Here is a 23,162-nt window from a genome sequence, read left to right on the forward strand (position 1 = left end):
ATATGAAGACCACTGGTGTGGGACAGTTTAGGAACAGGATTGTCAAAAAATAAAATTAAATTTTGGATACATAAGTTGCAAAAAAATCTTTTTAGAATGCATAGACTTGGTCAGTGTCATGTGTTTTACAGGTTTTCTCAATCGATTAGGTACATTTCTCAGGTCATTTGAAATTTTCAAAACTACCTGTTTAGTCTTCAGATCATTGTGTCACTTGTGCACATCAAAAAAGCAGTTTCTCATTCTTTTAAACAAGTTGCATTTGTACATCCATGCTAATGATTATGTTCTCTGATGCTTCCTACATGATCAATTACTTATGTCAAGTTGATCAAAATTTAGTATTATGGTTTCTGTTTTTGTTCATGGCATAAGAATTTAGATGCAAAATGGCTGAAAAAAGCTATCAAAATATTGTGTCATAATGCATTTTTCAATACATTTCCATTAGACTTTTTTTCTAAATCTGTCTACAATTGGTACTGTACATTTTTCCCTGGTAAATCTTGACTTTTTCTAATGAAGGTGCATCTCAGAGGAGATTATCCTTTGTGCAAACTTACTGTACTACTTTTTTTTTCTTTCTTTGTGCTATCCAGTGTTGACTTTTTTTCTTTCTGTATCACAATGACATATTCTGTCAACAAGGTACAGTACAAACAGCAAAAGCTTTTTTTTTACACCATAGTCAGAATGTCCCTCTGTAGTAAACTGTTAGACAACATAACTAAGTAGTTTGACTGTCTTTTTTGCAACCAATGACACAATGACTTGCCATTCTGATGGCACTGACATGTTTATTAACACAGAAATTTAGTTTTGAGAGATGAACTAAGCATTTTGACCAAGAGACAATAATAGTAAGTAAATCCATGGAGTTTTGCTATTTGACACTTTGTTTTGAGAAATGATCTGAGAAATTTTCCAAAGCCATAAAGAAAAACTGTAAGTGTAGTGCAGAGGAAATTCAGTATTATTTAAAAGTATTCTGCCTTGAGTTACTTTGTTTAATGACTCTATTTACAGGCAACCTGTACAATGAATGCTTCCAGCTTATGTTTTGTCTAGTGGAAGGATGCCATGATTTTGTGTTAATACACATATTTAATCTTTAAAAAATGTTGTTTCAAAGCCATTTTCTAAATGCAAGAAGCCCAGTATAGCTTTAAATTAAATAATTGTTGTACTGTAATATGATAGATGAACTTTGTGAGGAACAGACTGAAATTTGTTGTCTTGCTAGTTGCTTACTGAACAGTCTGGATAACTATTCTATAGCCTAAGAAGATGGTTCACACATACTTTAAGTGACAGTCTTTAGCATTCATCCATCTAGATTTGTGCATATTTGCTGCAGATTTAAAGTATTAATGTTGTAATAAATGGTCAAGTTCTTTTGTTTTTGTCTCTATATTCTTCGCTTCTTGATTTATTGCCTCTCAAAGTGCCAGTACTCATTGACTTGCATTTCAGAAATTAGCAAAGCCCATGGTTTCAGCTAAAAGCCATTAACTGTTCTACTGTGGGGTGGAGTCACTTTCTGCCATGAAAACTTTAGATCAGGATTGAATTTTACCTAATTCAGTTGATAAACACCAGCAAGAATAACTCATGATCAATTTTGACTGGTCAATTCAGCTCATTGTTCTAGTTAATGTATACGTACTGAATTATCAGTGAATATCAGCTGCAATTGTGGTCTGTTCTTCACATAAATTTATTATAGAACATTAGCTTCCTTGAATATCGAGCCATATGAGCCATTTTTATGATGCTTTTATAATGTATTTGTCTTATTTTTAAAGCCTCAGATCCCAGAATTACAACAGTAGACTTAATGTTTAAAAAAGTAACATTATATGCTACATTAAAGGAACATTTTGTACTACTTTAAAGGAAGAAAATCATGATAAAAGTTTAAAAGACATGAGAATTAAATTTATAATGAACAAATCATTTAACCATCAAGAATGCTTTGATCAACAAGTTTTACCAGAAAATCCAAGCTGGAGTTTCTGCATGTGAAAGATACATTTCTTTTTCCATCTGATGCATGTGTAGTATTTAGAAAATAATCCATGCAAAAGAGGCATTCAGGGCTGGTAAAAAGGCTGGATATCCTTCAATCCCATCTGTCTCCCAGTGCTTTGTTTATAGCCTCTTTCCCCTCGTCTATCGATGTGAATCTGCTTTACACAGCTGTAAAATACAAAGACACGCACGCATAAAGACTTCATGACAAAGTGCAGGTCCTCACCCACACCGTACGAATGAGTGTGTGTTCAATCTAGGCAAGCATCTGTGTGGTATCTGCCCTTGCTGAATGTCTCCCATTGTTTCCAGTGGTACTGACTCTTAAACTGGCATTATCATTAGAGGGGAAATTCTCCATGCGTCCTGCAGAACGAGTGTCGGTGCCAGTCGGGAGAGAAAAGTTTTACAGCGCCATTAGTGGTTTTGCCAGGATTGTGTGGTGTGTTATCTCTTTATAGCAGAGCGGAGGGATGGGAGGGAAGGAATAGGATTGCTACAGGATCGTTGTTCGCTAACACAGCATGCAGGGAGCACAGCCAGACTCGCTGGGCTCAAAGCAAGGCACACTTCTTTGGATCTGCTGTACTCCATCACTGAGAGAGCGAGCAAACTCATATTTTATTCTCATTTTTTTCTGTTGGCAGACGCCGTGAGCTCATTTACTCTGGTTTGTTTTGATGTCGAACAGAAATGGTTTTACACAATTTTGGAATCGCCTGCACTAATGCACTTCACCACAAAGCAATAAGAGGGAGAGATGGAAGAAAACAATAAAAAACCAAGTAGGACACATGGTTTGGAAAAGGATGGACGGTCAGCAATGTGGCATTGTGGGAGGAACATGTGCTTGTGACACATTAGAGTTGTTGTCACAAAACAGATTTGAATTCAGCATATGGCAGGCCCTGATTTCATTTAAAGTTTTTTTATTATTATTTAGTTTACTTATTTATAAAAATAGATATATTAAAGTTATGCAGTATTATAAATATAATAGCACATAACATACTAAAATAACTGCATCAGGCTCTCATTTGTTTATTTTGTTTATTTATTTATTAATTAATTTTATTTATTTAAAATTTGTGGGCATCATGGTAAGAAGGTCGCTGGTTGGAGCCTCGGCTGGGTCAGTTGGCATTTCTGTGTGGAGTTTGCATGTTCTCCCCGTGTTTGCATGGATTTCCTCCAGGTGCTCTGGTTTCCCCCACAGCCCAAAGACATGCGGTGTAGGTGAACTGGGTGAGCTAAATTGTCCGTAGTGTATGTGTGTGAATGTGGAGTTTATGGGTGTTTCCCAGTGATGGGTTGTATCCGCTGCGTAAAACATATGCTGGATAAGTAAGTAGTTTATTTCGCTGTGACGAGCCCAGATTTTTAAAGGGACTAAGCCGAAAAGAAAATGAATGAATGAATGATTTAAAATTTGTTAGAATTCTATTTGCCAGATTAAAATAGTAAACTATGAATAGACTTTCAATTCATAGTGGATTATGAGACTGCACTATGTGTAAATATGGCATTTGGTACACATGGCAGAAGAGATTATTTAAAGGGATAGTTCACCAAAAAATAAATATTCTGACATCATTTACTCACTCTTTAATTGTATCCAGTGTTGGGCACATTCTTTTAAATTAGTTATTGTTATTAGTGCTCACAAATTGTCACTGGGTTAAATAATTATAAAAGTACCTAATTACCAGGGAAAGTTGAAAAAAAAGAACACTATTGTGTTACTTCAAAAATCTAATTTGTCAAATGACCACACTGATCTTCACTACTTTAATGTTGGCAAGAGCTCACGTTATCACCTGCGAAGCCACTAAGTTCGTGATGGCATGTGATGACGTGAGGTGCTTCATTTGAATAAAATTACTTATTACCGATGCAAAGAGATTCTTTCTTTCCTGGATATAAGTAGCACGATACATAAACATTCTTGCCTTTCACCTCAACAAGGCAAAAGTAGTGCTTATATTTCCAGTTTGCAAATGCTACTTTTAAACTTGTTGGATTTGCCATCATTCTGACTTGGTCACTGGTGTGTGCTATGGACTGTGTGTGTGTCCTTGTGTGTGAACCTGCACTACCCTGCTGCTGATTGGCAAACAATGGAAATTTGCTTTAAATAAAGCCAGGGGTACACCTGCCTGGAAGTTTCTAGTATAGCTAGAAAGAGCTTGATTAGCCGAGTCAGGAGTGTCTAATTGGGGTTGGAACTAAACTCTGCAGGACATCAGCCCTCCAGGACCGAGTTTGGGCACCCCATGATCTAAGCCAATCATCATGTTCTCAGTTGCACCAGATTTACAGACAGACCAATCATCATCACCGCCACACACACCCCAGAGAAAAAGAGGTCCTATGGCTGAGAGAGACACTGCTCGCATGAAACCCGCTTTAGTGATCTCAACCAAAGTAACACGCATTTTGTTGTCAGTAACAGTAACCGAGTTGTAATCGACATTATTAACACCATTTATTAATAGCGCCGTTATTCCCATCACTGCTTGAATCAGACGTTTATGAGTTTCTTTCTTCTGTTAAACATAAAAGAAGATATTGTGAAGAAAGCTGAAAACATTGACTTCAATATTACTTGTTTTTACAATGGAAGTTGATTGTAAAATGTTTTTTTTTTAATATTAATATTTTGTGTTTTGCAGAAAAAATAAACCCATAAAGGTTTGGAACCACTTGAATGTGACTAAATAGTGACAAAATATTCATGTTTGGGTGAAAAGTTTGAGATGTGTAAACAGTCAGTCCTAAAAATGGAAAAGTTTTTAAAGGTGTAGTAGGGGATCTGCCAGAATGCTAGCATTAGCATAATAGCTTAGAAATTTTACGACCCTCCTCTGCCGTACAAAGCCACGCCTCCTTAAGTCATAGACATGCAAACGCACTGATTAGATATAACACTAGATTATTTCATTCAACAGTTAGAAAACTCTACGGAGACCTGCACTTTATCAAGCGTAGTTGTTGACAGGCCAGCGGGTGAAGGGATTATATTTCCCTAAAACTATCACAGGCTGTCACTATTCAAAAATGAACAAATGTGTAAATATAAATCAAACAAAAAAATCAGATCAGTAAAAAGCAGTGCTAAAAACATTAACTACATTACCAAGAGTGACTTTTCATTTTTAATTGTGCTCGCTGATCCTCGTACATCCCTTGTTTTCATCTCCTTTTTCACTTGAACAACTAAAAATGCTCGGGTCTATTTAACCGAGGTACTCCATGAACTTAAAAATAGCCAATCTTTTGCCAGTTATTTCTTGGTCCAACAATATTTAATTGGATGAACATTTTTTAGTTTTATGCCTTACCCAGAATATAAAAATACATATAAATACATTTAGATCATTACTATTGGAATGTGTAGAGACTTTCAACCAGCACAACAAAAAATGTTCATGGAGACAATCACCTACTGCACCTTTAATTTTCTTTTTATGTCATATTTTTCAACAAAACGACTAAATTGTCACAAAATGCTGTTTATGTGGAGAGAATGACAGTATTGTTTCTTCACCATGTGATGTTTTCAAAAGTTTGCATTTCAAGTGTCCAAAATGAGCAAATGCATAAAAATTTGTATGTTTCTTGTTGTTAACTGTTGTGTAAACACCCTAAATCATGTTCTTTTTCCATCATACCTTTAACAATTGGCATTATGAAAAAAAAAAAAAAAAGACGCCTTGAGAAAATGAAGCTACTATAGTGTGCCCTCTGATTATTTCTGGTTCTGGGCTCATGTAATGGATAGCATTAATGTGCTGCAGGCATGACCTATGATCACAATCAATGGAGTATTCATGTTCTTGCTGTTTTCCACTGCATATACATAATTCACATATGACTCACAGGCCCAGATGACAAGATATTACACCATATTCAATATCTCAGCTGACTCATCTCTGTGCAGGCCTGTAACCACTCTCAACTAATAATAGGGATGAATCTATTGAAATCGGCTTGGATGTAGAACGCCGGTTCAGTGTGGCGCCTTTTCAACACTTCTCAAAAAAATTGACATTTCCATTCAATAACAATATGTTTAGCAAGCAGTTTTTTTCTTGTTTTCCTTCATTTTTCTTGTTTTCCCTCCACCACAGAGTGCGGTCTTTTTATGGTTTTTAAAAAGGATTGGAGTTTTCTTTGTGGCCGTTTTTGCAGTGTATGCCAAAACCACAACAGATGCGCCATTCACAGACCTCTTCGGCTGCTCATTAGAGATTGGCAGCTGTCTGTTAGCCCAGATGAGAAGTTAGCATTAACAACAGTTTCATAAAAAATCCATCTTAACCTGGTTTCTGTGTTTCATAGGATATACAATAGATTTGAGTTGGTCTAAGATGGTCATTATGCTATTTTAGGCCAAGCCTGCTATTAGGTGTGCTACTTGCTGGTCCTACAACTGAAGGTGGTCAAGCTGGAATTTGACAGATTAGACCAATTATTGATTATATTTTTGAGAATTTGGACAACTTCTGAACATCTTGGAAAAGCTAAAAGCCTTTTAATATGTACTTTTAATATGTCTTAGGCCAACTAATGAACAACTTAAGCTACATTTACATAACAGCATTGTAACTAAAGATGAAAAGCTTTTCCCTTGCATTTTTCAAGTTTCAGGTCTACAAAACAGCTATCTACATTAGCACATTTTTGTCAAAATGGCCAAAAATGTTGTATTACATATGCTAGGCCAGTATTTGGCTCTGTCATCTTCTTACTTGTAAGAAAGTAACAACATAGTGTCTGTGAAATTATTGTGCATGTAAGGTGCGTCTCCACTTTTGGATGCATTTGAAGTAAATCTACAGTTTGCTGATGAAGCATTAGGAGATACTTAACAATGCTGCCCCATATTCTGCTATTGATGTGTTATTTGAATTTGCCTTTAATCAGCACTCCTAAACACGTACTGTGTTCGTCATCATCCTTCGGTGAAAAAAACAACAACGTTATTGGGTAAAGGAACAGGCAAATTCTATACAAAGTTTTTGGGTGAAATCTTTGTCATGTAAACGGCCTTTGGTTAGATTAAACCAAATTTATATTAGATTAAACCAGTTATTGTTTTAGATTAGTTGTGCATTTTAGACTATCTAGACCAACTAATGAACATCATAGATCAGTTTAGGTCTTCTTATATTAGGTAATGATTATTTAACCTGCTAATTGCAACTTTAGACCAATTTAGACCATCCAATGTCCATCTTGGACCAGCTTAGACTACTGTATGTTAAATGATCAGTCAGTAAACATCTTGAATCAGTTAAGACTACACTGGATTAATGAAGTCTAAATCAGTTAAAACATCCTGATCTTTGTAATGAGACTAGCTTATTGAAAGCTTTTCGATCAGTTAGATGCCAATTTATATAAGCCAGAGAACATGTTAGGCTAGTTAAAATGCACCCTAGATTAGGTATAACCAATCAATAGTAGCCCAAGCAATATTGCAATAGCTAAGAAGATGCTTTGACCAGTTAATGAACTTCTTAGACTAGTAAATGACCAGTTTAGATTGATGTTCAGTCTAAGCAGGGTCATGGTCATTTTAAACCAACAAATAATAAATTTAGGTCAAACCGGGTTGCTAAGACCACCTAATAAACATCTCAGACTAGCTTAGAGGTTATATAAGGTACCCTGTTCCAAACACCGCTATCATCTAAACCCGGTTACCTCAGGAGGGTTATCACAGCAATACAACAGGAAGTGTCTTAATCACACAGATTAAACACACAAAGATAACAACAGTCAGTATAGTATTGAGCGGTAAAGACAAGAGTGGGACAGACCTTTGATTGCACACCTGCAGCATGTATTTTCTGCTCTTTCTATCCTTGACAATGCTCACAGGTCCTGCCGGGTCAAGGCAAGGACACAGGGTGGTTTTTTATACTCCCTTACTGCCAGTTACTTAAAAGCGAGTGAAAGCGCTTCTAAAAAGGGTTGTTTCTTTCTGCCCTGTGAAATCCTGGAGCAGCGCTGGTGCACTGATCTAAGTAAAAGTTGTGTGGTTTGGGGTGTATCGTCTGACCCTTTGCTCTGCTTCTCAATGGTATTATTACAGCGCTATGATCCTAGATGCTGTTTGTGCCATACATGCTCATTTAAATCACATTAGCTACTTTCCCAGGGAAACTGCACCAACAGTGCAGGGCGTAAGTAAATACCTGTCAGTGTGCACGCTCACGCACACTTAAACGGACACACACATGCACAAATTTCTGGCTTTGATGTCTCGCACAAACACTGCAGTGTGTCACTTTGCCCAAGCTGCACCTGCCAGGCAAGCAGGGAAAAACTGGGAGATGGGAAACATGTCTTGCTAACCTGATTGCATTGTCAGGAAATGGGATGATTAATGTGTGTGTAATGTCTGTAGGCAAGTCCTGTGGGATTGCGTGGTTCCACTGTCTGGCCACAGAAAGGTCACAGTCACAAGCTAGACTGGCATGTCGTCACAAATCATAAACATATATAGGCCTGTATGAAGTGTTTGAACATGTAGTCTTGCACAATTTCAGGTAAAAGCCCCCGTTGGGTATTTATAGTTCTGTTACTGGCTCTTAGTACACTGTAAAATGTTACTCAAACCTGTAAATGAAAGAAAAAATTGTTTGGATTGGAAATCGTTTTTTCAAAGTTTTAAAACAAAAATAATGTACTTTTTCAGTCTCAATACTTCATATTCTTGGTATACTCATTCTATTCATTTGGAAACTACTCCTCAGAGTTTTTGACATATTCAGAAATGTTTGAGTGAAAATTGCTATTACAAACAATAAATCAGATGGAGTGATGTATTAACCCTCTGATGTGTTCTTTGTAATAGCACTTTTCACTTTACCATTGATTCTACATTCACAATTACTGTAGGTATAAAGAAAAATTACATTTTGCTCTCTAACATGCATGCATAGACATTTCTGAAAATTTCAAAAACCCTGAGGTGCAGTTTCCAAATGAGTAAAACAAGTAAACACAGAATATGAAGTGGAAAGATTGTACATTACAGTACATTATTATTGTTTAAAAACTTTGAAAAACCTATTTCCAATCAGAAATTGCTTGTAAAATTCACCATAAAATAGACCAACTCATAACACACAGAAGGGCACATTGAATTTTAAAGCAGATAGACTAAAGTGACATTTTCTTGTAAAAAGTGTTAATAATTACCATCTTCGTTCACCTTCTGAACACAAAACAGGATATTTTAGAGCTCTCGTCCTCCTTTGAGAAAAACAGTCCTAAGACATTTGAAGTTTAGAAAAGGAATCAAACATTTTGTCAAGACATTTTATTTCATTTCAGTGGTTCAACTGTAATCATAAGAAGCTTCAAAAATCATTTTGTGTGCCAATAAACTGTAACCATGACTTCTTTCTTTGTTTGCCTATTTCTTCGAGGTCAGGTCATCATGTTGACTACGTGCTTGTTTACTACGGGTGGTACAACAAATTGCCATTAAACTCAGCAGCGCAATATGAAAGCGTTGTATTGCCCATAGTAATGCTAAAGTGAATTCACATACTGATCTGGATTTTCAGAGAAAGGAGATACTGACATACAAAATAGTTTTTTTTTGCTGCACAAAAGTATTCTTGGAGCTTCATATGATTACAGTTTAACCACTGAAGTTACATGGAGATTTTTAACAGTATCTTTGGTTTCTTTTTTTATGGACTGTGAACTTGGACACAGGGCTCTGGAACAACATGTTGATAACACAAACACTAACACGATTGTCATTTTTGACAGTTGACACCTTTAAGAATTAAAGAACAATGCTAAAGATAAATCTATATTGCATGAGATGGAGAGAAGTTTCTGGACTCATACTGAGAATCTGCTTTGGGGAAACCCCAGTTTCTCAACTTTTCCTGTGTACAAGTGTGTTGTTTTTGATGCAGTTTGTTTTGGCAGGACCTCTGCTTCCACCAGCTGTGGTGCGGGAGACCAGATCCGCCCGTGTTTCTGCTTTCAGTCACTTATCCCTCTAGGCCGTCCCAGCTTCTAAACCCAGATGGGTTGTTGTCTGTGATGGATGCTGTCGATAACGCCTGCGCTTTACTGCAGACACACAAACACACGAGGCTGTGCCCAGATCAACCCTGCACCCCGCTGCCATGCCCATGTTTTGGAACCGGGGTTTGGATTTGTTTTTGAAAATATGAAAAAGGCTTTGCCTGTTTATTTTTAGAGCTGGCAGTGTTGTAAGTCATATGCGAGTAGTAAATTCAGATTACAGAGAGGCATTCATAGCTTATTTTTGAATTCTTTTGTAGACTATTTCCAACAAGTTGTAAAAGTGGGGCTTTTTTAAATGTGCCTAAACGTAGGCTGTAAACAACATTTTCTTTATTTAAACTCAAAACAAAAAAGTAGGGTATTAACTGTCAAGTCAACTTGATAATGAAAGGATTTTTTGTCACTTGTAATTATACAATGCACCGTTAAGATATATGCTAGTTAGAAAAAAAATCAGTTTTATAAAAGTGTGCTAATTACATTTGGCAAACATGCATTTTTTTATAATAATTGAATAATTAAAATGTAAAATATAAAATTACTTTTTAAAATAATAATTATTTTTAAATAATAAATTTAACATTGTTTAAAAAATTCTTGCAGGTAATACTATTAAATGTGATTTAAAAACGGACATTAACCCCTTTCACACATACAGGCAATTTTACGAAAAGTTCTGTGTGTGAACAGGCCTTTTGACAAATTTTCAAAAAGAGAAGTTGTAACATCACTGGTAATTTACCGGAATGTTGTGCTGTGTAAACGCAGAAGACAAATTGCTGGAAAGAGTGCGTTCATTCTTAGAACATGCTAATGTGAGACATCTACTCCAGCCAATCAGAACATTAAGACGCATTAACACCTGTGCTGTTTATGAAAATGTTGGTCAGATAACATTTCTATGTTCCTCCGTGATGCCACCGATTAAAAAAATTAGCGATACAATGACTGATAAACTGCTGTTTGTTTACCTTCAAGCTCCGCTTCAGTTGCTTGACACGTGTCCATGTAAAGTGCAGGAATGCTCCGGTGAGCGCCAACACACACATATATTATATGCATCTCGACATGTTAAAGGGTTCCTCCATGTTTTCATCAAAGTTGTTCACAATACTTTTTCATCCACAGAATTTGTAATGTAGTCAAATGTGTAAACATTTAGCTGCGGTTCATGCTTCTGCCTTTGAACATCTCTGGGACAAATGCAGCTGCATGAATGCTAAAGCTGTAAATAAATGTTATATCATCAATAAAAGGTTCCCTTCTATGTTTGCAAATACAAGTGCAGCTCTAATTGTTTAGAGGCCATTTCTGGTTATTGATGTCAGAATATACTGGTATTTTGGAATGAATGTGTGTATGGTCTTTTCCAGGGAAAATTCTGGAACATTATTGCCTGTGTAAACAGCGTTTTTTTAGTCGTTTAAAAAAAATTCTGCATATTTACCAGTATCACTGTGTGAAAGGGGCTATTGGCAGTGAAAGATCTACAGGTACATCCTTTAGGCATTTGTCTAAAATATTTAATTATTTTTTTCTACCAGATATACACTTTTACTTAGATTTTTTCATTGACCGTACATCTATGTAAGACACTGGACTTTTATGTGAAACGTGTATGGTCTTCAGCTATATCTAGCTCTCTGTCGTGACTCTCTCCCTCCATGAGACATCATTAGCACTAATATAGCCGGTGACATTTAACACTGGAAAATTCAGCTCCAAAAGTTCCGTTGAGTGACGCAATCGGTGCAGCCATCTCTGTTTATCTTGCCTCTGTTTTCTTTGGAGCGGCAGGTACTGGACTGTCTCTTCCAAAACCTCTGAGCTGGAAACACGTTTGAGGTCACCGACCAGTTATTAACAGCAGGACTCAATTAATACAAACACTGCGGCTTAAGCTTCACTAATGCAAGCCCATTTCCAATTGTCATGTGTGTCGGCTTTTCTTTTGCCTGTGTAATTGTTTACATCTGTTGTGTGTGTCCGTGAGCCGTCGTCACAAACTGGATTGTTGTTGAAAGGCTCTGGGAGGCTCTGGCACAAGATAAGAGACACAACAGGGCTGTGTAGGCATTTCACTTTATGATTTTGTTTATCACATCTGTAACCTTGCAATTTGCGGTATCGATGTTTGCTCTGCATATGGTATCAAGAGTCCTGCCTCGTGCATTGTTACACTTTCAATTAAGCAGATCTGCATTGCTTTTGCTTGCAAACAACCTGCCAGTCGGACTCAAAAAGCTGTATATCCCATCCAGGTTCTGTGCTGGAATTAAATACAGGCAGCTTTTGTGTCTGCAGCATGAAGTAGGCTGCAACCCGTGACATTTCCTTCTTGACAGCACTGCCTGTTTGATGTATGGCGATATCTGAGAGTGTGTGGTGTTTAATAGGATTTACAGGATGGACGGTTTTAGAGGGAGGACAGTCCTTTGTGGTGATGGACGCTGGGGGAGTTTTGTGGCATAGTGGGACAGAAATGTTTTTGATGCTGCATGCGTGGGGCCTCAACATGGATGGTTATAGTCTAAACTTTTGAATATTAAATATTACTCCACACTTTCTGCTCTCTGTGGTTGTTCAAGCTATGCTCGGCCTGTACTCCAATAAAAGGACCTGTTTACTGGCTCTGATCACACGCCAGCATCTTGTTAGGGGCCTGCTTCTCTTTAAAATTCTGCCAAATTGTGTCAGACAGGTTTTGTGTGTTTGTGTGCATGTATTTTTTGTTTTATTCATTCTCTGTCTTGTTTTTTTTCTTTTTTAAAATACAAAAATAACTATAACCTAATAAAACTAATACTGTAGTATCAATTGTTGTATCTATAGGTTAAATATTAAGAGAAAGCACTTAAAAGGGAGTAGTATAGTGAAAGAGATAGTTCATATAAAAATAAAAATAATAAAAACATTTTGAATTTTGAATATTGCATGTGGCGCCTGATAATACATTGAGGGTTTTGTAAAGCAAAAACAAATTAAGCACTGTTTGACATCTAAGCAACTATTTAATTTAAGTTAAAGTTTCTTATCATAAAAGAAAGTACAGTGTATATTTAGTGTCAGAAATGTACATGCAAGCTGGTGTGCTGTTTGATTACAACTTTTGTTTATGTTGCAGCATCCAGGAGAGGCACAAATTAGAAAATTATTATTTAATTTAATTTAATATTATATAATTTAATATTATTATATAATTCATTATTATAATTATATATTATTATTTTATATTTTATATATTTGATTTTATATCTTTTGTCATTTGATTAATCTTGTCCTTTAAATTTTTTGTTTTATTTCTCATTTTCACCCTTGTATCTGGAAAAAAAGGGCCCTTCTTTTTCTGCGTGTGTATGAAACGGGCTGCATGGCTTGGTTTGTTATAATGGCTTTCTTATGGGGAGATGGTTACGGCCCTATTGATTTTCCTTCTAGCCGCCTGGCCCGGGATGAAAGAGCAGGTCTCAGGCAGGCGCTCGCTATAGAGTGAGTGCTGAAAAGCAGCGGTGGGATAGCTGAAGTACAGGGAGAGGATCCAAACCAACATCACCAGGCCCGGTCTTCTTTACCTTGGGGTCTGCGGAGGCTGAGGGAAGCCTGGCTTGATCCCTCGTGAAATAAAGCCAAGGCCTAACCACCATTTGCTGTTCTTGGAGCCGCCATAGTCCTGGTTGGTTAGGTGAAGATAGTGTTTATTTTTCTGTGAAAGAGTGAACTTTCAGTGTATTCTATATCCTGGCCACTGCTTTTAGGGGACATCTCACAAAAAATTACATTTTCATTTGATAGAATAACTTGATGCACTATTTAGATAAATACAGAAAATATTAAACATTCTGAATGCATTGAAGCTCAATGCTTGTAGTCGATGGTCAATGCTTGTAGTTTGTTCACAAGGTTTGGTTGGTCATGTATATATTTTATTCTGGTTTGCATAGCATATATAATCATAAAAAGTCATTTAGACTAAACATTTAGATTTAGATAAATTTTTGTGTCCTGTTTATGCTTGCATCTTGTGACATCATGCCCTGTTTTTGGTTTATTCAGACATCTTTGTTCACTTTTACATTCTTCTTTCAGTTTAACTCATTCACTTTGTTCCTCAGAAGGTTTGCATCGCAGAACTTATTGTTTTAACTCCCAAATGTGAACCCTGAAGTTTATCACTATCACACATTACCATTTTTAAACATATGCTGTATGCAACTTTCAGCTAGTTTATCAGCACATTGCAATATACACTTTTATAAGCTAGTATTGAACTTTGGGTTTTCAAAAGCTTTGAAAGTGTTTTGGTTATATGCTTTTTTTTTTTGCCTTGGTGCTGTGGCTTCCACTCTGCAAATGTAAGTATTTTGTAATAGTAGTGTAACAGTAATGGGAAAACTGCATTTTCATTTTGCTGTATGATGTCAATAGTATCGAACGTCTAAAAATCAGTGTTTGGTCAACAGATGCTTGTGGTGTAATTTGGATGTAGCATAACTGGAAATCTAGCTCAAGACTGCGGGGAGATTTATGGAGCGCAACTGCTTGTCTTTTGCTTTGTAAACACTGTGATGTTTCTAAATTCATCTAACCACACATCTAAATAAGTTGATTTTTCTGATTCAGCCCATAATTGCATTGCTGAAAGTTGAATTTGGAAGCAGTGTACTCTTTTAGCCTGTGTTCAAACCATCTGTTTTAAAGCACTTGACGTGTGAAGTCTTAACACTCACCCTCACGCTCCGAAATGCTCACTTGCCCGCACTGCAAATCTATTGATTTATTTTTACACTCGTGCCAGGCTTATTTCGCTTGTTTTAGCTCAGCAGATGCTGCAAATGAAGCAGATATGAGGTCTTCCTGTGTTGAGTGATCTGGATCAGCCAAGAACAAATCCATTCATTTCAGGAGCTTTGGGTGAGTTATATTCATAATAAGATCTAAAACAGGCTCCAGTGAAGCAGCTGAGGAACACTTTCTTCATGCTTTGTTCTTTGCCCTCCCTCTGGGCCCATTTAAACTGGGATATTGTTCTGTTTGGCTTCATTTAGAGCTTAATTGGATTGTTACGAGGCCGGAGCAGAATGATTTTACATACGGAGCGAGTCTATTACATGCTGGCGTGTAAACACAAAACACATTACGCATGACAAATGCATATCCCCCATAACCGGCCTGAAATGTTAACATGCTAAACACACGGCATAATGGCAAATGAGAAGGTAAACCCACTGAGACTGATATAAGGGGATGATTTGCGTTTCTCCTGCAAGATTTGTTCTATTCTTCGCTGAATAACCACATTTTGACACATCTTATTTGCCTCATAAAAAATATCACTCCCTGTTATCACGTTCATCTTTCCAAAAGTGCAAGTAAAATGCGGTTTGGCACAGTCATCCTCAGTGTGAAGTTGTGGTGGTATATGAAAGAGATTAGCCAGACAACTGGCCAAAGCTTTCCGTGTGATTCCTGCTTTGTAGTATCCAGCGCTCTACAGACAGCAGAGCCGGAGCCGTGGGCCACAGATGGAGCAGTCTGCAAGTCAGGCCTTGTCAAACATGCTTCTCTTAATGCAGAATTATTAATGTTATGACACACACACTAAAAACAGGTCATTTCAGATATGCACTTTAAGCAGGTACTGACATTTAGATTATGACCAGGCTGCATTTATACATTTATGCCTTCTTTACTGAACAAGTTGTTATTTTTAGATGTACAGTTGAAGTCAGAATTATTATCCCCCCTGAATTATTAGCCCCCTGTTTATTTTCCCCAGTTTTTTTTTTTTTTAATAATTAATTTCTAATAACTGATTTATTTTATCTTTGCCTTAATAATAGTAAATCATATTTTACTAGATATTTTTAAGACACTAGTATTTTGCTTAAAGAGACATGTAAAACTTAACTAGGATAATAAGGTTAACTAGGCAGGATAGGGTAATTAGGCTAGTTATTGTATAATGATGGTTTGTTCTGTAGACTATTGGAAAAAGGGCTAATAAGTTTTACCTTAAAATGACATTTAAAATGTATACTTTTTCTAGCTGAAATAAAACCAATAAAACTTTTTCTGGAAGAAAAAATATTATCAGACCTACCGTGAAAATTTCATTGCTCTGTTAAACATCATTTGGGAAATATTTTTAAAATAGAATAAAATTCAAAAGGGAAGCTAATAATTCTGACTTCAACTTTATATGAATGATTTTTTAAACTTTTTTTACTTTATTAAATATGTGTGTCTGTCTATCCAAGTTATAGTTCATAACTAGTGCCAGGCAGGGCAATCTCTGGACTTTTTTGTTGCTGTTTCTGCACATAATTTTGTAAATAAAAAAGGTGGATTAATGCAAAATGATTTTGAGAGTACAGGGAGCTGAAAACGTACAAAATAAAATAAAAACAAATAAATAAACAAAGAAATTTACCACTGATTTTTGTTTATGGTTAACAATGCCCAACGCAAATACAATGTTAGTAAACTTGTTTGGTAAACAATGCTTCAGCAGGTCTCTGATAAACTCCAAAATGTAATGTACACAATCACCTAAACATTTGCATATTATTCAAAAATATAACAAAGTTTATAAAGTATATTTAAAATATTTTAAAATATGTGTATTTACACACATTTACATAGGTAAATACATAGATTGAGTGTCAGGCTCAACAATCTATGTAAATCTTATGCAGATATAAGTCATAGTTGTTAAAGTGTGTGCATGTTTATGTTATAAAATGTATACATGTACTTTGCATGATTATTCTAGATTATAAGAAACATGTTTTGCCCAATTTTAAAGCAACACTTTATATATCTTTCACAAAAAAGTATCAGAACTGGTATGAATCAAGATGAAAACACAAAAGCAGGTGGTGGATGAGTAATGGTGTAAGCTTATTTTGAATATATATGCATTCTATAAATAACCACACATATATTGTCAGCTTGGCTCATCGCTCATGAGCTTAGCAACATACTGACAAACTCTTCTTTTAAGTAGAGCCTGTTCCAGATCTTGAACAGAATACAGAAATAGTTTACTTTAAGACATGTTTTAAAGTTAAACTTCTACACAGTGTCTTAAGTTACCCAAAGCAACAACAGCAACAAAAAAAAGTTTCAAAAAAACTTTTTAAAAAAAAAGCACTAAAGAATGCTTTCTTAGAAACCCCCTAGAAACAAGCAAGGAAACAATACAGCTTACTTGGTTTTAGAGCAGGGTCTGTATATAACTATCTTTTTTTTATTGCATTCATTTTCTCTGCAATATTGACTTTGGTTGGGATTGTGTCCTATCCTGTCCTTGTCAGAAGTTTTCCAATGCTTCTCCCTTCATGTCTGTTCAAAGACACTGTGAAGGCATGCAGCGCATAAGAGAGCTTGACAAGATGCTCCAGGACAGCGTTTAATTGAAGATCAGACACATACCGCTGGGACTGAATTATCCATGCATACTATGCCACTCTTTATAGCCAATAAAAGGGATAGTTCACCCAAAAAAAAAATTCTGTCATCATTTACTCACCCTTTAAAACCTATTTTTACTATTATAACCAGCAAACAACAGTCTTCAAAATATTTTCTTTTGAATAGTTTGTTTTTCATAAATGGTATGGTTATTATTAATTTTTATTTATTTATTTATTTTTATTTACTTTTTTTTTTTTTTTTGGTGAACAACTTAGTAAAAAACAAACATTAAAAAAACATTATTTGTGTCCTAACATTGTTACTGACATATGACTTTATTTTACCTAAAAAAAATAGGACATTTGAAATGATGACATTTTAAATAATGGTTTTTAAAATATTATTATTTAAATAAAGGTCAATGGACAAGTCAAAATCATAAGTCACAACACTGGACCCCACTGACTTCCATTGTAAAATGTTGCTATCTTTAGGTGAACAGTCTCTTAAACTATATTTTTACTTCCTTTTGTAATTTTAATTTGCCATCAATAATTATTTGTTGCCATTTCAACAGAAAGCATGTTGATATATCTGTTAACCAGTGGAAAGAGAGTACTGGTTTGGACTAATATAATATTCTGCCTGTGTCAGAAACAGTAGGGCATCTGGCTCACTAAAGAGTGCCCATATCTTCAGCTTAGTATTCTTCATCCTGTCCAGTACACAGTAAGCCCCCATTTCAGTCTGGTCTGGTATAGAGAGGCTGTCTACCATACCTATCTCAAATGCTATATTATGCCAAAGCTAAGCTACCTAGCGCATCCGAATTGTGATTACATTGTATTGAAGCTTAACCTGTGTTCAGGAATTCTGAGCACCAGAATAAATGCCACCGAATCAACTCAATGATCTCGATTACAGCATGGGACACCCTAGGGGACTGTGCTCGGTCAGAGGCTGAGAGAAAAGATGGGTTTTTGGAAGGGAGAGATAAAGGGGGATGGGGTATCATATAGGGAGAGAGAGAGACTGAAACAGGGATCAGGAGGGGGAAAACGAAAGCGACAGATGGTGACAGGAGAAATGTAGGAAAGGATTGAGTGTCACTCTGCTGGTGACTGGTAGAGCGGGGCAGGAGGGGGGATCAGAGAACGGCAAGACCAGTAAAGCAGATCATAACCAGTCCACACTGTAATCTGCTCCAGTATCTGGCCTCTTCTCAATCTATACCTCTGGACAAATCAAGCAGGACATCTGCAGAGGATCTCACAGTTCCTGCTCTTTCAAGATCTTCAGGCATTCTCTAACTTCTTGAAGACGTCTTGCAGACTTCTTTGAAATCAGAGTTCTTTTCCAAGATGAAGTGGTTGGAGAAAATGCGATCATTGCTCAAAAGCGGCAGTCGTAGTGCACCAGTGACTCCCATCTCAAGCCCAAGCATACCCTCCAAGAAAGATCTCTCAGCCAAACAGGTAAGGAATCAGAAGCGAAAGATGCCAGGCATAGATGTAAAGAACTAGGGCTAGGCAATTCATGCATGTGATGCTTAATTTGGCAAGGTCTAAATGTTGACCATTATAAATTGAAGTGTTTATTTTTAAATTACTAGATTTTAAGGAATAATTTAAAATAAATTCATGAATTCATAACTGATGCAGTGTATTCTGACTGTATGATAACATACATGCAGCAGTATGACGACCTTAATCCGTGAAGCATCACAGTCTTTTTTTCAGCCTTATACAAAGCCCTTCTTTATGTGTGGGGTGAATGTAAATGTGTGTTGTATTTGGGCTGTGTTTGGATTTGCGTTGTCTGGATTTCACGGCATGCTTCAAATGCATTAAGTCCTGCAGGCTGGTTGATGACACAGTTATTGTATGATAGTATCTTTATAGCTTCGAGGCATATCTCTGGGAAGTGCTGTAAATTCCTCAATTGTAATTTTAATGCCTATTTCTCTCAATGTGATACTTAACATTAAGAGCTTTGTACCATTTTTAAATGCAAACTGACAATGCGACTTTCATATTTAATTCTTTTGTCTAAGTTTGCATTTAAATTTATTTGATAATATAAAAGAATGTACGGTAGTCTTTGTATGAGGCTCAAACCAATCTGAACGATACAAAAAGCTGATTTTGGCTTATGTTACAGGTATGGAAATTAGCCCTCATATATGGACACTGAAATGTGAATTTAAGTGTCGAGATATGTGGGTGGTGAGGTTTGTGCCATGTTTGAACAATCTCTTGGCTAATGAAGATTAGCCAGCGCATGTCAAATGACTGTGTTCTCCCACGAAAGGCAGACAAGGGCTGCAGGAACTGACTTGAGGTTTAGTGCTTGCCTGCATTAGTCTAATGACGGATAATGACAGCTCAACAACCCACTCAGCACAGGACCAGCACACCCACAATCAGCGATTTATGACCTCTTACCACCTTGATGTCTGAAAACCACTTCTGGGCAAAAACTAATTCAGTTATTGCTCATTATTTTTGGAAGATATCCCAAGAGAAAGAAGGAGAAAAGAGTAAACCCTCATTTTATTTTAGTTGAGTGTTAGGATTAGTGTAGAAGCTCTTTTAAAGAAACTGAGCATGACATGGCCTAGACCATCTCACAAGACAAAAATCAGACTCGCATTGTGAGATTTTTGATTGTAGCCTGTCAGACTACACAATCATTTTTATCACATTAATAAATACAGATTTGAAAACAAAATATGTTAGTAATTGTAACAATAAAATATAATAGTAACAGTATATAAGTAAAAACAGACAGACAGTGCTTTTCTTTTTCTGTCTCTTCTGTCAACATAAATGGCAAATATGTCAAAGAATCTCAGTGAATACTTGCCTCACAGACATGAGAGACATACTTGCATAAAGACAGAAACATAGAATTTTAAACCACTGTTAAAACAAATGTTCTCTGGTTTTGTACTCCGTATGAACAGAAAGCAATGCAGAATTGTCCATCTGAGCTCATTAGCCCACTTATCACGTGACAACACCCTCATGAAGTTGTGAATGGCCACACACAAACACAGCAGCAGTTATGACCCATGACCTCAGGAGACCACTGTGATTGAATTATGCTTTAATCAGAAGGTGATACATGTTACATGTAAGTTTTTTATTATTATTATTATTATTATTATTATTATTATTACTTATTTTACTGTAGTTGAACCAGTCAAAAGTTTGAAAAATCTCACAATGCCTGCGGTTATTTGAACAAACATAAACAGAAGGTTGTAAAAGATTATTTTGATTTTAATTATTTGTTTTTCATGATTAAAATATTATTTGTTTTTGTGAACATAGCTTTCTTCATTACTTCAGTGTATCAGTATCATTTAGACACTATTCAAATATGCTGGATTAATGCCTAAGAAACAATTATTACAACCGTGTTGCAAACACCTGATATATATATTGTATTTTCAAATAAATATTTTAGTTTTTTTTATCTGTGAAAGAAACATTAAATTGATGTTAATTAAATGGTATAATAATCAAAATAACGACTATGTATTTTATATCTTGTTAATCTAAGTAAATCTTTTATTCTTACCATCTTGATTTAAAGAGTTGTTCAACTTCACATTTGTGTTGTTTATATATTTTATATTTACATTTAGAAAATACTAAACACACTTTATTTTGTGCAATACTAAAAGCAGAAAACTTTTAAACTTATTTGTCCTTGTCCTCTCCCCTCATCTCTATGGCCCATTAAGCAGTTCATTATGTAGGCCTTTGTCTTTTTAGGTGTGAATCACTGCATCAATAATAATAGTTAATGTCTCCTCGCTTAGAGCCATAGAGCTGTGTTACTCTCTTCAAAAATTTGAATCAATGTATTATTTTCTGTAAGCAAGTAAACAAATTGATTTTCACATAATTTTGAAGCAAAATCTCTAGGCCACAAGATCTAGTTCTCAAAAGTCTTGTGAACAAATATTGTGTATACTGTACAATATACACTTGTATACTATGTTCAGTGGAGTTATTTCCGTGACTCTATAATGTTTTTTACTAACCACACACAAATGTTTACTCAAGCATGTACATAAATGTTATTGTAGCCCAGTTTTTGCAGTTTCTAGTGTTACTAGACTTTAGCCGCTTATATGTTTATGCCACTGGAAAAGCACACATATGAGGGCATGTCAGTACTACTTCAGGGCCTCAAAACGCCCTCAGACACCAGAGGGTTAATAATAAAAAAAATTGTTTGTTGTTTTGATATTTTCTTGTGATGGTTTGAAGTTGTCATCATTAGATTAATTTCTTTCTATTAGTTCTTGGTTTGCAAGTCACATTGAAGAAAAGTGTCTAAAATCTTCTGAATCTGCTTGAACACCAGTTTTTTTTTAAATGATCACAATGACCATTAAGTGGTTGTTGGTAATCTTGTGAAACCAACGATCAAAGATGACAGATTTCAGCCTAGGATAATAGAAACCTTTTATGATTTCCATATTAATGTAAATGGCAAAATTGGACAATGTGAATAGGGTTTATGACAAAATGAGTAAGAATTCAAGTGCATATTTTCATAGAGTAAGAAACATTTGGATTTGGTCTTGGAACAATCTCGATCCGCTTCTGGTCTTAACCCTGATCTTGGTTCCTTTTGGGCTTGGATTTGACTTGAATGCAACTCTTCTCTGTGTTCAGTCTTTTCCCAAACTCATTCCCCTCTAGTCATGGTCTTGATTTAAATTTGACCCTGTTCTGGTTTCAGTCTTTTCTTGAACTTGAAATATCTGGTCTGGACAGCAAAACTGGAAAATGCTTAGTCTACAGATTAAGAATTCCCTTGCAATATGAATATGATGGGTTGAATTGCTAGTATGTGGAAATTCTGAAAAGGTTTGTTTTAATTCTACTCAACTAATGTATTGCAAGTAATCATATATAGACTATGATTGAATATTTGTGCCAATATCTGTATCCCTATCTCAGTATGTTTTATCTTTCCCCTCTTGCCCAATAACCCTAGAGGAATGAGTATGCTAGCCAGCTTTTAACAACCATTTCTTTCCATTTTCAACCATAACTACCACACTTGTCCATCACTATCAACCACAACACTAGATTTAGTTTAGAATCTGCCAATTTCTCTGCTCCATTTATTTATTCATGGGAGAAAATGCTGAGTCAGATGCTGCTTAAAATCCTCTCATTATATTCCCATACCCAAGAGTGTACACTAAACATTTCTTTCTTTTTAACTATAGTGTGGAATCAAAACAGGAGGCACACACATAAACTGATACATGCAGATCATTTAATCAGAACTGTCATTTATTCATGAACCCAGAACTAATGTTAGGAGGCCTCTTACAGACAGAAAAAGATAAAAATAAATAATATAACTCTTTGCATCTTATTCAGCTGATTTCTTTCTTTCTCTTCCTCATTATTTTTGTTAGCAAACTAGGGCTTGTTTTAACATGGGGGGGGGGGGGGGGGTCTGCTTACCATGAGACATCAGTTTCATTTAGATGCATGGGGACTAGAAACTGGATTCAGTCAGTTATCACCTGAAAATGCTAATGTAAAAACGGAATAATGACTGAATAATGTCAGTTGTGTCATGATTTGCACTTATTCTATAATAATGTTAATTGA

This window comes from Danio rerio, chromosome 4 (genome assembly GCF_049306965.1).
Source record: "Danio rerio strain Tuebingen ecotype United States chromosome 4, GRCz12tu, whole genome shotgun sequence".
Lineage (NCBI taxonomy): Eukaryota > Metazoa > Chordata > Actinopteri > Cypriniformes > Danionidae > Danio > Danio rerio.